Source organism: Mustela nigripes, chromosome 12, assembly GCF_022355385.1.
Source record: "Mustela nigripes isolate SB6536 chromosome 12, MUSNIG.SB6536, whole genome shotgun sequence".
Lineage (NCBI taxonomy): Eukaryota > Metazoa > Chordata > Mammalia > Carnivora > Mustelidae > Mustela > Mustela nigripes.
This window is the reverse complement of record NC_081568.1, coordinates 113,786,409-113,802,265: the sequence shown is the minus strand read 5'-3', so window position 1 is coordinate 113,802,265 and position 15,857 is coordinate 113,786,409. Positions and strand designations below refer to the sequence as shown.

At 38.1% G+C, this 15,857-nt stretch overlaps 1 protein-coding gene and 1 pseudogene across 1 annotated transcript in view; both read right to left on the bottom strand.

Moving 5' to 3' along the window:
• ADGRV1 (adhesion G protein-coupled receptor V1) overlaps window positions 1–15,857 on the bottom strand; it is a 527,902-nt gene that overhangs the window by 191,680 nt on the left and 320,365 nt on the right. The window lies entirely within an intron of this gene.
• LOC132027982 (importin subunit alpha-1-like) lies at window positions 240–1,793 on the bottom strand (annotated as a pseudogene).

The following is a 15,857-nucleotide window of genomic DNA, read 5'->3' as shown; positions in this document are numbered from 1 at the left end:
TTTAATCTTTATTTACAGGACACTGCAAGAGAGGAGAGTCCACATAGAAGTAAGAAATCCACTGGCAGGAGGAGCTTCATACAGTTTTTACAGTTTGGAACTGGTCAAGTAGAGTTTTGTTGTAAAAAGTGCTACAATAACAAAACACATTTAAAAAGAGTTCTTAGTAGAGAAACAGTAAGACAAACTTCTACCAAACAAAGCACACCACAAACAACTTTCTGCGTAGGCTGTATAAGCTAAAAGTTAAAGGTCCCAGCAGTGCCATCCTGAACCTGGAATGTATAGCCTTCAGAGGTAGTTTCTGGCACAACATTCTGATCTTCCTCTTCCTCTACAGAGAAATACGTCTCAATCAAGTTTAATGAAGCTTTGTACACAGACTCATTTTCATGGTTTTGTAGAGCCTTGATTTTGTCCAAACCTCTACATTCTTCAATCATTATACTAAGTTTCTCAGTTTCACCTAGTTTCTCAGCAGCCTGAAAGATGTTGGAAATGGCATCCAAAATGACCAGAATAATTTTGGTATCCTTCGCAGTTAAGAGGTTCATCAATGGTTCTATTATGCCACAATGGACGAGGTATACAATCTGTTCAACTGTCCCACCACTTGTATAGTTGGTCACAGCCCAGACAGCTTCCTTTTGTGTCTTAAAGTTTGCCTTAGAGAGAACACCAATGAGGAACGGGACTAATCCATGATTCACAACTTGCTGTATCTGGTCCTGGTGGCCAGCTGTGATGTTTGACATCATCCACGTGGCTTCCTTCTGAATATTAGTTTTGGGGTTCGTTAGCAGGCTGGGAAAGATAGAAAGCGCTCCTGCATCTATTACAACCTGAGTCTGTTCATCTGTCCCAGTGACAATATTTCCTATGGCTCTTAGCGCAGGAGTCACAATGGGCAATTCAGTAGCTCCTAGAAGCTTCACAAGCTGGGGCACAACTCCTGTTTTCACGACCATTTCAATCCATTCGTTTGGACCATCCTTCAGGTAGGAGATGGCCCAGCAGGTATCTGCCAAGACCTCTGGATCATCGTGATGTAGGAGACGAACTAAGGTAGGAAGAATCTGCTCGACGGCATCTAGCGGGGGTGCAGGGTTCTTGTTGCGACAAAGGTTTGAAAGTGTCCAAGTAAGAAGGAACCGCGAGGAGAGCCAGAAGCGAATCAACTGCACCATACTTGATAACCAAGTCTCGAAAAACGGAACCATCCCTGCAATGTTTCCTAAAGCCCACACAGCCTGTTCGCTGATGTGGGCGTGGGAAGATGCCAACAGGGAAATGAATGGTGGGATTGCGCCTCCATCGACCACAGCCTTGGTCTGCTCTGAGGTCCCGGAAGCAATGTTGGTGAGAGCCCAAGCGGATTCAAACTGAATGGGACTACAGTCAGTTCTGCCCAAGAAGGATACAAATTTTGGAATCAAACCAGCCCGAATTATGTTGTCTATGGGGGGCTGCTTTTCCCGAGAAAGCAGTCTCCTAGCAGCTTGAGTAGCCTGGAGCTGGCTTTCCATATTGTTGCTATTTATGCCCTTGACAATGTCATCAACTGACCAATTTACAGTGCCCTGGTTGTTGCGGTTTTCCTGCAGTGGAGAAGTAGCATCATCGGGAAATGAGCTTACGTTTCTCCTTTTCAGCATCTGGTCATCCTTCTTCGCTTTCCTCAGCTCCACATTAACTTCTATTCGACGCCGCCTCATTTCTGTACTGTCTTTCCCCTTGTTCTTGAATCTGTTAAGGCGGGCATTTGGTGAATTAGCATTCTCGTTGGTGGACATGGTTATGAGACAAAGGGAGAAAGCTACACCGCCGGCTCAGGCTTTCACGGGAGGGCGGTCCGGGACATGCAGGCGGCAGGTCAGATGCCCCCAAAACGTCCACCATGGATCACCCCAAAGATGGTGTGCTATTTTGTGAATTTTTATACCTCACGTTTTCTAATTTACTTAGCATCACCTGATCAAAAAAGTTTTTTACTCACTTCTTCCCAAGTTAATTGATGATTAAGCTATTTTAAACAATTGCTTCAATAACAAAAGTAAGATATTTTAAGTTAAAAAAAATCGGGGCACCTGGGTGGCTCAGTGGGTTAAGCCTCTCTCTGCCTTCCACTCAGGTCATGATCCCAGGGTCCTGGGATCGAGCTGCGCATCAGGTTTTCTGCTCAGCAGGGAGCCTGCTTCCCTTCCTCTCTCTCTGCCTGCCTCTCTGCCTACTTGTGATCTCTGTCAAATAAATAAATAAAAATCTTTAAAAAAAATCACGAAATGCTGAGTACTAAATTATTTCTGCTACTTGTTAATCATTTATGTCTGCAAAATCCCTTTCATTAGAATGCTGTGTATAACATTAATCCGATGCTAAAGACAAAGAGACCTTTGCATGCTGCTGATGTATTGGCTATTACCAATGTGGCAATGCCAATGATAATGGAATATTCACAAAGTATAATGACATTTCCATGACTAATACATTCTGGTGAGAGCCTCTCCTTTGTTTAACTTTTAATCATTATCTGTATAACTTTTAAAATTTTGAAGAAACATTTAAAAACGATTTGAAGAACTTTAACAAAGAAAACAAAGTTCATTCTATTGAACAAAGTTCAAGAGAACTTAGGGATCATAGTTAATTCCTTATGCAATAACGTAGAAACCAGAAATGGAAAAGTAACTGTAAGGAAAAATTATCAATTTTTTAAAAATTGGTGTGCTCAATAGAGATTGCCTATAGCATGTCCCTATAAACAAAACACTTGAAATAATGCCATACTTAATTTCTTTTTCATTACCTTGCATCATGTGGTATGTTTATTATTGACCATCCCCCAGCCCACCCCACCCACCACCCCAGCCTAGGCTAGCATCTTTTTCATTGATATGTCTACTTCAGACTTTAAGGGAATATTTAAATATCAGAAGTATTCTGTCAATGCCAAATCTGAATTTTCACTATTATCAAAAGCATTGTACTTAACATTATAACTATTTTCACTGATTTTAGACAGCCATTCCTTTTTTTCCACATTGACTAGAACATTTTAAATATTTTTAGATGACCTTCCTATGGTCTTCAGGTCACAGAACATAAAATCTATTATGCTCACATTCACAGCTAGCTTGCTTTCTTTTTCCTTCCCTTCTCATACAAATCCTGACTCTCTGTATTTTATACTTACTTTGTTATATAAATGTATGTAATCAAAGACCCTTGAATACTAAATTAAATATGCCTCTGAATGTCTTGGGTGTGTCAGGGAGGTGTTTAATGCAATGAAATAGTTTCTGCCAACTCGTGAATGTCAGAAACCGGTCTGAACAGGTTTTTACAATTATTACTTTTTTATTGTTGTCATAGTGAAAATACAGTACCAAAATCAATCAACATTTACAGTTTTCTAATGGCACATTGTGTATATGCACTATCTTTAGTATATCCTTGTGCCTGTTACTGTAAATAACATAGGACTGGCAGATCATGACACATACTGTTTTCTTATCACATCTAATAATTAAAATATACAAATGCATGCCTTTCAGTAAATCAGAAGCTATCACTCAGTCAGAAGCAGATGGAGATTGGGAGTGTCCACTTAGATTACACATGCATATAGTCAGATTAAGTTATTTGTTTTACTATAAGACTTCAGTCAGTCAATCAATGGCAAGTATCACTAAGGAAAAAACAAAAACAAAAACCCAAACCTTATACACACCACAATTTTTGTCATACCTCATTTTTGGTAAAATAGACTACATGGGATATCTCCCCTCAAGGATAAAGACTTTTTAAAAGGCCATTCTGCAAGAAACAATGGTAGAATTTGCCAAAAAACAAAACAAACAAAAAAACCAACTCAGCCCCTATTTCAGAATTTTTTAGAGGTATTTTACATGTTTTTATTTCTTCTCTTTTCTTTAAAAGGTAATTTTCTGAGAAAGAGACCTTTATGAGTCATGCAATCATTACCACCAAAACTAGTCTTCTTTATCTGGTATAGAGCCAAAAAGGCACTAACTTATTTATATCAGCAACAGTCACAATAATAATAATAATTACCATTTAATGAGTGGTTATTATGTGCCAGTTACTACACTAAATGCCCCACAAGACATTATTTCATCTTACCCTAAATAACCCATGCAATTTAGAGAACACTGCCTCCATTTTATAGATGAGGAAACTGAAGCTTAATAAATGTTTAAAAAAAAAAAAGGCTTAGAGAAGTTCTATATTTTCCATAGGTTTTTACACAATACATGGATATTTAATATATTCTGTTAACATTAAAAATCAACTTCAGCTTAACATTTAGTTACCTCAGTATTTGCTTTAATATATGAAGGACGTTTAAATATTATTGATAATTATTTGATCAGTCCATTGACATAGCTAAAATTAAATAAACATAGCAGAAACTTGATTCACAATTAGAAAAACTAAACATTTCTAGAGGCCTTTAAAACTTTTTTTTAAGATTTTATTTATTGGTGTGTGAAAGAGAGAGAGAGCACACAAATGGGGAGAGATTGCATAAGCGGCAGGCAGAGGAAGAAGCAGGCTCCCCACCAAGCAGGAAACCTGATGTGGGACTCGATCCCAGGACCTTGGGATCAGAACCTGAGCTGAAGGCAGATGCTCAACTGACTGAGCCACCCAGGCATCCCTCTAGATATCTTTAAAGAAAAAAGCTTTCACCTGTCATTTAGGTTTTTAAGGAATAAAAAATGAAATAAGTTCCCTACAGCCATTATCCTACTCATTCTCTGTTAGTAATTCTTTGTATCATTCCTCCTTTTACAAGTATACCACAAAATTATAAGAATTACTAGAGAAAGAGCATAAGCAGGGGGAGCAGCAGAGGGACAGGGAGAAGCAGACTCCCTGAGCAGGGAGCCCAAGGCAGGGCTTGATCCAAGCACTGTGGGTCCATGACCTGAGCTGAAGGCAGATGCTAAATAAACTGAGCCACCCCAGGGCCCCTAAATTTTTGCTTTAATTCTAGTATAATTAGCGTACAGTGTTATATTTGTTTCAGGTATACAATATAATGATTCAACAACTTTATACAATATTCAGTGCTCATCACGAAAAGTGTACTCTTGAATCCCCATCACCTATTTCACCCATTTCCCTGTCCACTTCCCCTCTGGCCACCAGCAGCTGTCATTTGTCTGGTTTTTTTCTTCCTTTGTTTGTTTTTTTGTTTCTTAAACTCTACGTATAAATGAAATCTTATGGTATTTGTCTTTCTGTGATTCATTTAGATCCATCCATGTTGTTGCAAAGGGCAGGGCGCACATCTTGTTTATTGAGGTATGTCTAACAATATTGGCTAGAACCTAGTGAGAGTCTAATGTGTTTGTTGAATATTGATTATTGAATTTAAAGAAATATCATTTATTATTTAAATTAATAATTTATTACTTATGAACAATACATTTATAAATATTATTTATTACTTAGTTTAAATAAATATTTTGAACTTATTACTTGCAGGGTACCAATTCATTTGGAAATGTTTACAGATCTGTGATTTAGAAACTAAATTTGAATTGGAGACCTTTTCATTTTATTACTTGCACCATTAAAAGTTATTTGTTTAGCTTTTTAAGTCAACTGCAATCATGATTTCTAATAAAACAAATTACATTAACATGCAAAATGCTCATTTTTATGAGTAAATAGTGGCAAAAATAAAATTTGTTACTAGGCTCTATTTGAGATAAATAATGATCAGATGGTATTAAATTTAAAACTTAAACAAGACCAATTATGATTATGTGAATTAATCAGAGATACATACTCAGGTATAACTGTTCCCTACAAGACTCTATATGGAAATTTGCTCCCCACCACTGAAAGTACTTCTAGTGTTTTCTGTTTAGTAACCTAGCCAATTAATCAAGCCCTTGAGTTTATTGTTTTTTTTTTTTTCATCCTGTGCATTTAGTTCTCAAATTCTATCAGCTATGCTTTTAAATACCTCTTGAATATGTCAATCCCTCCTCCCTTTCCATGATTATCCCCCATCTGGACTACTACTTCTCCACAGAGAAGAGTATGGTGTATTCACCTTCATATGTAGAAATACACCACATTTTCCACTGAAGTGACTACCATACTTCAATGAATATATTCTCCAACATTCATGCAGAAACATTCAATTATTAAGATGCTGATAGGAATCATGGATCAAACATTGTACAAAGTTTGTGTTTAGCAATGTTATTCTGGAAATGGTTAACCAAACATGAATAAAAGCATCTCTTCTCAGTTCAAGAAACTTCACATCAGAGCACCACGTACTCTACAGAGTCACTTCCAAAGAGTCAATGGAATACAATCTATTTTAAAATCAGAGGATAGGGCTGGTTGAAAGCTAAGGTACCTTTCTATACTGCTCTAAAATTACGATTTTTTTCAGCTTCCTTCTGACTTTTCATTCAAAATCATCTCAGAACACATGTATGAGACTCTAAACCAAGTCTACCCATTATGTGTAAGGGTACCCTATGATGAAGAGAGCCTATAGAGTTTCCCAGTGGCAGGGAAAACCATGTCCCTTTTCTTATCTTCACCTGTGCTCATGACCAAAGTCCTCTTCTTGGTTGGGAAGATGGGAAATAAAAGGGCATGGCTGATACCTGGCTCCTCTCCTGCCAACTTCCCAGTCATTGGGGTTTTAATTTTCCTCTCTTCCTACAGCAATGATTAATTTAGAACACTAAAGAAAAAAAAAAAAAGAAAAATTTGTCTTTGGAATAGGAGAAAATTCAGTTCATTGACCAGGAAGTGCCTTGTACTGTTTTGCTTTTTATCTTCAGCATATACACAGGGCCTGGATTAAAATGTATCTATTGAATTGAACTGAAGTCTTTTGATTTATTTATTTATTTATTTTAAAGATTTTATTTATTTATTTGACAGAGAGAGAGATCACAAGTAGGCAGAGAGGCAGGCAGAGAGAGAGAGAGGAGGAAGCAGGCTCCCTGCCAAGCAGAGAGCCCGATAAGGGCCTCGATCCCAGGACGCTGAGATCATGACCTGAGCTGAAGGCAGAGGCTTTAACCCACTGAGACACCCAGGCACCCTGATTTATTTTTTTTTTAAGTTTTTATTTATTTATTTGAGAGAGCGAGAGAGAGAGTGCATGAGAGAGAGAACACGAGTAGAGTGGGAGAGGGATAGAGAGGGAGAAGCAGTCTCCTCGGTGAGCAGGGAGCCCAACTCGGAGCTCCATCCCAGGACCCGAGGATCATGAAGTCATCTGATTTTTTAAAAAAGCTTTAACTTGGGGCAACTGGGTGGCTCAATGGGTTAAGCCTCTGCCTTCAGCTCAGGTCATGATCTCAGAGTCCTAGGATCGAGCCCCACATCGGGTTCTCTGCTTGGCAGGGAGCCTGCTTCCCCCTCTATCTCTGCCTGCCTCTTTACCTGCTTGTGATCTCTGTCAAATAAATAGATTAAAAAAAAAAAAAAGTTTTAACTTAATTATAGTTGGCATATGATTTTTTTTTAAAGATTTTATTTATTTATTTGACAGAGAGAGAGATCACAAATATGACATATGATTTTTAACTGACACCAAAACTATGACTATTTTGGTGATATTTCTAGGAAAATAAAAAATGCTTATTAATAGCTTTTTTAATCACTGATAGCAACAGCCTAAAAATATTAGTATACTCAGTTATTTACCATTTTTATCACAAAGTTATGTTCCTTTTTAATTATAAGTGCTCAGGAATTTTAGAATTGCATTTTTTAGAATTGCATTTTTTTTAAAACAAACGTTCTAAAATTTAATGCAAACAAAATCACGTTTTAATTTTTTTAAAAAGCCCATTTTCTCAGTAATAGAATTAAACAGACTCTCTTTCTGATGGAATTTGAAGTTCCCAAACAGTATGTTTCAGCAACACTCAAGTATTAAGTGTCAAGACTAACGACTAATTTTTAATTGTTTTCCAGTTAAATAATTTAAACTGATAAATTAACTTCCATGAGAAATAATTATTCCACTTCTTTTTAAATTAAAAAAGAAATGAATTATATTACATTCCTATGAAATAAAATTGTTTGAAGTTTAAAAAGGTCTTTACAGCATCAATCTCTCTGAAGGTAAAAGTGAACAGTGCTTGAAGTACATTTAGATTTCGTGTCTAGTTTTCATAATATCCAGCGTACTTACAATGTAACCCAGAATGAATGTTCCCTACACTTAAAACACAATCAGAGTATTGAATCTGGTTGTCCCTTTTATAATTCTCTCTTTAATATTAGGCAAATGAATTGTTATTTCAGGGCCATGTGGTTTTCCCCCCCGTCCTTTCCCTTCAAGTAGAACCCTAAATAAAAGACAAACTGTAATCGCAATTTTTTAAAAATCTCATGGAAGCAGGGGTGCCTGGGTGGCTCAGTGGGTTGAGCCTCTGTCATGATCTCAGGTCATGATCTCAGGGTCCTGGGATCAAGCCCTACATCAGGCTCCCTGCTCAGCAGGGAGCCTGCTTCCCACCCCCCACCCCGCCTACTTGTGATCTCTCTCTCTCTCTCTCTGTTAAATAAATAAATAAAATCTTTAAAAAAATAAAAAATCTCATGGAATGCATACTGCACTGATTCGCAGACTGAACTGGTGTCACCCAGCATCTAGAGAAAGGCCAGAATCACGTATTATTTGCACTGTGAAATACCTCAAGAACCAGCAGTTTCAACCCCATCTTTTTACCAATGAAGAAAATTTGCCCCCAGGGAAAAAGGTTATTTAATTAACTGTATAAATAGTTATGATTTGCAGGGCACCTGGGTGGCTCAATGGGTTAAGCCTCTGCCTTCGGCTCAGGTCATGATCTCAGAGTCCTGAAATCCAGCCCTACATCGGGCTCTCTGCTCGGCAGGGAGCCAGCTTCCCTCTCTCTCTCTCTCTCTGCCTGCCTCTCTGCCTACTTGTGATCTCTGTCTGTCTAATAAATAAATAAATAAATCTTTTAAAAAAATAGTTTTGATTTGCTTTTAGGTGTCAACCATGACCCAGGCACAAACAGCAGGTAGAAACAAATAAAACAGACTTAAAGCCTGCCCTTACAGCGTTTCCATGTCAAGATGATAAACCAAAAAATGAATATATAACTACAAATATGGTCAGTACAATGGAGGAGAGAGTCAAAGAGGGGCCTTGTAATGGTTGAATAGTATCACCCCAAAATTCATGTCAACCTGAACCTCCTTCCAACCTGAATAAAGTTGACTTTATTTGGAAACAGGGTCTTTGCAGGTGTCATCAGTTTAGATGAGATCACACCAGCTTAGGGAGACCCTGAATCCCATGACTGGTGTTCTTATAAGAACCCCACAGATGCACACACAAGGCAGGAGGCCATGGTGATGACAGAAGCAGAGACTGGATTAATGTAGCTGCCATCCAAGAAATACCATGGACTGCTGGCACCCAACAAAAATGAGGAAAGAGCAAAGGAGGACTCTTCTCTAGAGCCTTTGGAGGGAGCATGGCGCCACCGATACCTTGATTTCAGACACCTAGCTTCTAGAACCATGAGAGACTAAATTTCTCTTGTTTTAAGTGGTCCAGTTTGTGGTACTTTGTTACAGCAGCGCTGGGCTTCCTTTAGAGGGGAAGATCATAGGAGGCTGCTCTGAAAAGGTGACATTTTAGCTGTCATCTTAAGGACAAGGAAGTGACAGTCAGCAAGTAGGAGAAAAAGAGTTTTGCAGGCCAAAGGAATATAGTATGTACCATGGCCCCAGAATGGGAATGAGTTGGCCAGGTTCAAGAAACCTAGGATTTGTCCAAGGTCCTACAGGTCCTGCCAGGAAGTACAGAATAGGTCTAGGTCTTCTAACTTGAAAACCAGGGATTAAAGCTTCCATAGCACAGCTAGATCTCAGGAGATCCTCACAACAACCAACTAACAAACCAACCAACTCACCCACCCATGCATCCCTAACTGTTCTTGGTGATTAAGAGTGAAATGTGGCTATAGGTAGACAGTAAAGATATGCTGATAAAGGACACTTTTATGAGTGACAGGAAAAGGCCAGTTTTGAAGAGTTATTCTACAGTTTTCCCTCCTACCCAAAGCACCCTATAGAAGTATGTGAGGACCAGCTCAGTCAGTCTCAAAGTCTTGGGGACCATATATAGCTCCTAGTTGGAGAAGTTACACAAAAGGCTTTTTTGACACTGTAGATACTGCCCATTCAAAATCACCTATGGGCAACAACTGTGAAAACCTTCCTAAAATACTCATCATCTCTGTGGCCTGACCAGCAGGCTGCAAGGCTATTTTTCCCATGCAAATTGTAGATATAGCTTCGCAGCTTCCAGATAAGTTTTGTTATGTCTTCTTAGTGCCTTAAAAATCCAGATATGTCACACAATTCTTCGGGTATTTAATTTTTCTTTTTAAAAAAATATTTATTTATTTGACACAGAGAGAGAGAGACAGCAGTGGGGATTGAAGAGGGAGAAGCAGGCTTCCTGCTGAGCAGGAAGGTCCTCAGGTCATGATCCCAGGACTCTAGGATCATGACCGGAGCGGAAGGCAGATGCCTAACAAGTAAACCAACCAGGCGCCCCCTTGATTTTTCTTAAAAAGAGGTTCTTGCCATAGGGAATGACTAGTCAAGAGTTGGAAAGTAGCTTCTACTTAGAAGGGACACACATATCTTCTACTTAAAAGGGACACACATTAGAAGGGACACACCTATCTGCCAGTCCCTCAAATCTCACTTAAATAGCTTGTCTGGCCTCTTTCGGGCATTTGGGTTTGTCAGTATTTATCGATAAGGAATAGCTTTACAATCTCTAACCCAAGCCCACTTAAACCTTTCACTAGTCTCAAACTCAGAACCTACCATTAACTTTGAAAAACTCCTCAATCTTCTATAAATATCTCATGTTCATTTCCCCTCACCTTTCTTTTATTCACTTCTACCACTCCTCCAGGGAACAACCCATATGACAGCCCTTCCTCCAAATATGCCTGGTCTATTGTTTTTCCAGAACCAACTCCTTATTGTGTTTGCTACTTAGATTATTCTTAATTGAATGCTGCCTCACCTTGTTATAGTTAACTGTCGAGTACATATGTTTAGCCAATTACTGTACTGTCAGGAACTTCTCTGCTATCATATTACCACTTAGAGCTACAATACACAAGGTTGGCTTTCATAACGTGTTTCCTAACATAGTAAGTGAATGGTGTCAATGAGTCATCACCAAAGAAAGGATGGCTAGTTTATCATTCTAATTATTTTCTTTTGAATTAGCTTAGCTAGCCTTTTTGCTACATGCTGTTATTTCTAGAGGGTTCCTTACTCAATATCTACCAAAGAGGAGGAGAATAAATAAAGGTATGGTTTTCTTCTAAATTGCTCTAATATAAGGCTTTGTGAGAAAAAGATTAAAATCAATGGCTAAAATAAGATTATTAGATTACCCAGACTTTCTGTGATAACAGTCACCATGGAAAATTTAAAATCAACTGAATCACCAGATTTTGACTTCCAAAATCATTAAATAATATTTATGAGTTAAAACCTAGATGGTTTCTATAAATGTAATATCAAAATGCAATATTAAGCTGTGGGCTTTATATCATATGCATTTCAATTTAGACTGTCTCTATTCTGCATAGAAGTCCGCTCAGAAGTTGAATCTTTAAATTCCTCAGGATACCTCTATGGCTGAGACTCTGGGTTAGATAGCTCTCCCAGATCTGTCTCCAACCCCTGTAATTTCAGCTGGGGGACTGGGTTGGCAGTGACTCTTAGAGTGGAAACCATCTAGCAAGTTTTAAATGATTTTGGATTGCTGCCTAGTCGTAGTAAAACCCAAAATTAATGAGACAGAACTGATTTGAGAATCATGAGTTTGAAATATACCAGAAGCTTCACATCCATTCTCCTGCCCACTCAATTTAACTCATTCCTGAAAGTCATTCTTATTTTCGTATCACTATTTGCATTATATGTTTTCACAAGACTGATCATTTAATATTAACCAATTTCATTTTCTTTTACCTAAGAAAATCTTAAGTGACTTAAATCCTCACAAGGGTTATAAGTGATTTCCTGCTTCTGTTGATATAGAGCAAACATACGTACCTAATGCATATTCTACAATATTATAATTAGACATCATTTTGAAGTACAGTTTTATTTGCTTTTGATGGTGCTATCTGCTTATAATATTTAAAAGAAATGTTTTTATTTGGCCTGAGCTTATTAGGAAACAGGTTTTGTTTATACTTTATTTTTTTTCTTAAGAAATGTTCAAAACAAAAAATGCTGTTTTACCAGGATTCACATTCTTCTCTGAAAAGGAGGAAAAAAAGGCAAATCCCAGGAGAAAAAAATGTAGAAAGCTCTGCTATAGTACAAACAGCTATTTCTGTGTTTCACAGAAGAATAATAAGTTTGTGAGACCATCACGCCCATAACCACGCATTCAAATGAGAGTCTCTAAACAGCCTTACGATGAGCCTCTGAAATGAGGAATTGGCTGAACATAATTCCCTTTCCCAGTGCTCCTCCTCTCTTCTGGTCCCACCTCTCCTCTCCCTGTCAGTTCTAACTAGCGCCGGTTCAAACTGGCTGGCTCCAGTGTGCGCAGCATCCTTCCTCTCTTTCTCTAGGCTTTTGTTCCAGTTACAACAGAGCATGGCTTTTTGCTTCCATGTAGCTTGTCCAATTAACCCACAGACTGAAAAACATCATGGCGTATCATTCAATAACCTATTAATGGTATGATTGCCTGAAGAGATCCTATTAACCTGAAGCAAATACAACTGCATGTGTACTATTTATCATCACATATATTTGTATTTTGCCTATTCTCCTGGTTCTGCTAGTTCAATAGTTTTTTTATCCATTGGCTAATCTTAAGTCATTCTGTATAATTGTTCTGTTTGCTCTTTATAAAGTCCTACAGAAATATTTAAATAAAGCATTTGAAATGAATCCAAGGAAAGTTCATTCAAATATCCTAACTTTTTCTGCTTTCCCACTGGACAGACAGGAAGAGTAAACAGAAAGTCCTGAGTCACATAACAAAAGGAAAACCGGAAAATGTCTCTGATGCGGTGGCGTTATTTTAAGCAATGCACTGCTTTTAGAATCAATTATTTTAAGTACTGAATATGTCCCTTCTGTAACAGTACCTTTGGGAAGGAAAACTATTTCAAAGCAACTTTTGTTTCCAGAATAAGTATATGTCATTACCAAAATTCAAAGGAAACAAAAGCAAATGAAAGCATAGAAATATTATATATTCTGATGAAGTAAAAATTAATATTATTTAGTTATACCAAATAGCCACCACACCACATATCAAGTACAGTTACCCTGCTTGGGTTGAGGACTAACATACCAACCTGTTCTGAGTGCAGCATTGGCCTCAGGCTTCCGTATTTCCAGGCCTGTGCATGCGTGCATGTATGTGTGCTGTGAGGGGTGTAACAGAGAAAAGATGAGGCCAAGGGGTTAGGGTCAATGACCCTTTGATTCTTTCACTCAAGGCTTTAGAACCCCCTCAGATGTTAACATATGCTTGAAAAATCTAATGTGATCCACCAAACGACACCAGTCAAGAGAACAGAACTTGGCCAAACAGCAGGCATCACACACTGGAAAGTGAACTTTTGTCTGCACATGTGTTTTCTTTGGCCAGTTCAGTGTTTTTGATAATTTGAATGAGAGAGCCCCTAGGCAGGGCATGTACTCCTTATGTCCCCATCTGTCACCATTCCACATTGCTTTACACTTGTTTTCATTCATACATTTATGGGGTGACTGACCCCTGAAGGCCTCTGAGTTTGTGATTTACCTCAGAAGCCGAGTCCTAAAACTTGACATCTCCACTAGCTACCTTCTGAAGCCTGTCTCCAAGCTCTTGACATGGGTTTCTCTCTCTGTCTTGGGAATTCTGACTCAGAAGCCCATTCACTGTACCAACAGACTTGGCAGAGTGTACATATCCCAGTCTTGTCTATCCCCAGAGTATATGCTTACAATTAAACAGAACATTGCACTGAAATTCAGCCAACTCACCTAGGTGTTATCCCTTTGCCAGTAATGGACAAACTTGAAATAAGAAGGAATGTCATCGAAATCATGCATGACTCGTAAATTCCGAGTAAATGCCAAATACACTGTGCCTTCTGATTTTGGATTCTTAGAGAAAACTAAAAGAACGACGGAGATGATGTATCTTCCTTTTGTGATATATCACATACAGATACGCACACACACTGAGTGTGCTCCTAAAGCCACTCATATTTTGGAGACAACAGAATCACATTTATACCCAAGTCCAGTTAGTACAGTGGAAGATTCTGATCCTATTCACATTGCTTCTATGAAGTAAATGCAGTTCTTTAGCTTTTCTGCTAGTCTGCAATAAATGCTAGGAGCTAGTTACAGGAATAGTTCTTAAGGAGAAAAAGAAGTCAACAATGCCATTTTGAAGGCCTAAAGTAAATGAAAATATCAAGCTGTATTTTTGGGAAATAGGTTATATCTGATCTTCATGAAGAGATGAAGTAAGGTAAGAATGACAGGATCGGGTGCCTGGGTGGCTGAGTTGGTTAAGCAAATGCCTTCCACTCAAGTCATGATCCCGGAGTCCCAGGATTGAGTCCCGTATTGGGCTCCCAGCTCAGCAGGGAGTCTGCTTCTTCCTCTGACCTTCCCCCATCTCGGGCTCTCTCTCTCTCAAATAAATAAACAAAATCTTAAAAAAAAAAAAAAAAAAAAAAAACGAATGACAGGATCTCTTGTCTCTATGGGGAACTCTAAAATAGCATCAATGTTGAAGGGTAAGGTAAATATGTCCAATCTCTCTTAAACTCTCTGAAAAAACATAATTTTCTGCTTTTCACGAGGCCACACAGAAATGGTCTAATTTACTGGGCTTTTGTAAGGATCACATGATATTCCAGTGAGAATGTTCTTTAAAAACCTGGAAATCATCATTCGAATGTTAGATATGATATTTTAAAACCAAGTGAAAGGAAATGCTATTCTTCCACCTGTGGAGCACAGGATCTCAATTTCCTAGGAAAAGTTGCTCATCAATTCTAAGTATTATTACAAGGTGAACTAGAGAGATTTTTTTTTCCCTCTAAATTATTGTCGGTTTTCTCCACATGTACTTTCATAATACTTTATATCCTTGTCCTTTAGAGTAATTCATTCACAATAACATTAATCCACAATATCTCCACAAGGCAGGAAGAAATTCAAATTGCATGGAAAGTAAGCAGTGAGCCTAGAATGGAATTCACATTTCCTGACCTCCTAGTTAGTGTTCCATTTATTAGGTCCTGGTATGTGAATAATGAACTCAAACTAACCTAATCATCATTGCTCAAAACTTCATTAATCACAGCAGAAAATCAAAGGAAAATGAGTAAGTCAATGAAAACTAATACCCTACAATTGCTTTTAAGTTCATTCCTCACACAGCTAGTAATCAATGAAACTCTGACCCATATCTTGTACCTCACTAAAAACGGGCCTGTACTTTGACTACTGTGTTTTCAAACATAACTCCAAGGCTTACCCTGACAATATGTTTCTTTTATTGTCTTGATTTAACTTTGTTTTCCAAGCTGGAAGATCTGAATTTGATTTTCTAAAAATGGCACATTTGATTTAAAGAGAAATAAAGTAGATTATCAATCTTCTAGATTAATTTTACATCCATAGCTTTGGCCTTAGAGTCACTGATAGTCTTCTACTAGTATAGATTTACCCTCTCACAGAAACACACACACACACACACACACACACACACACACACACACACACACACA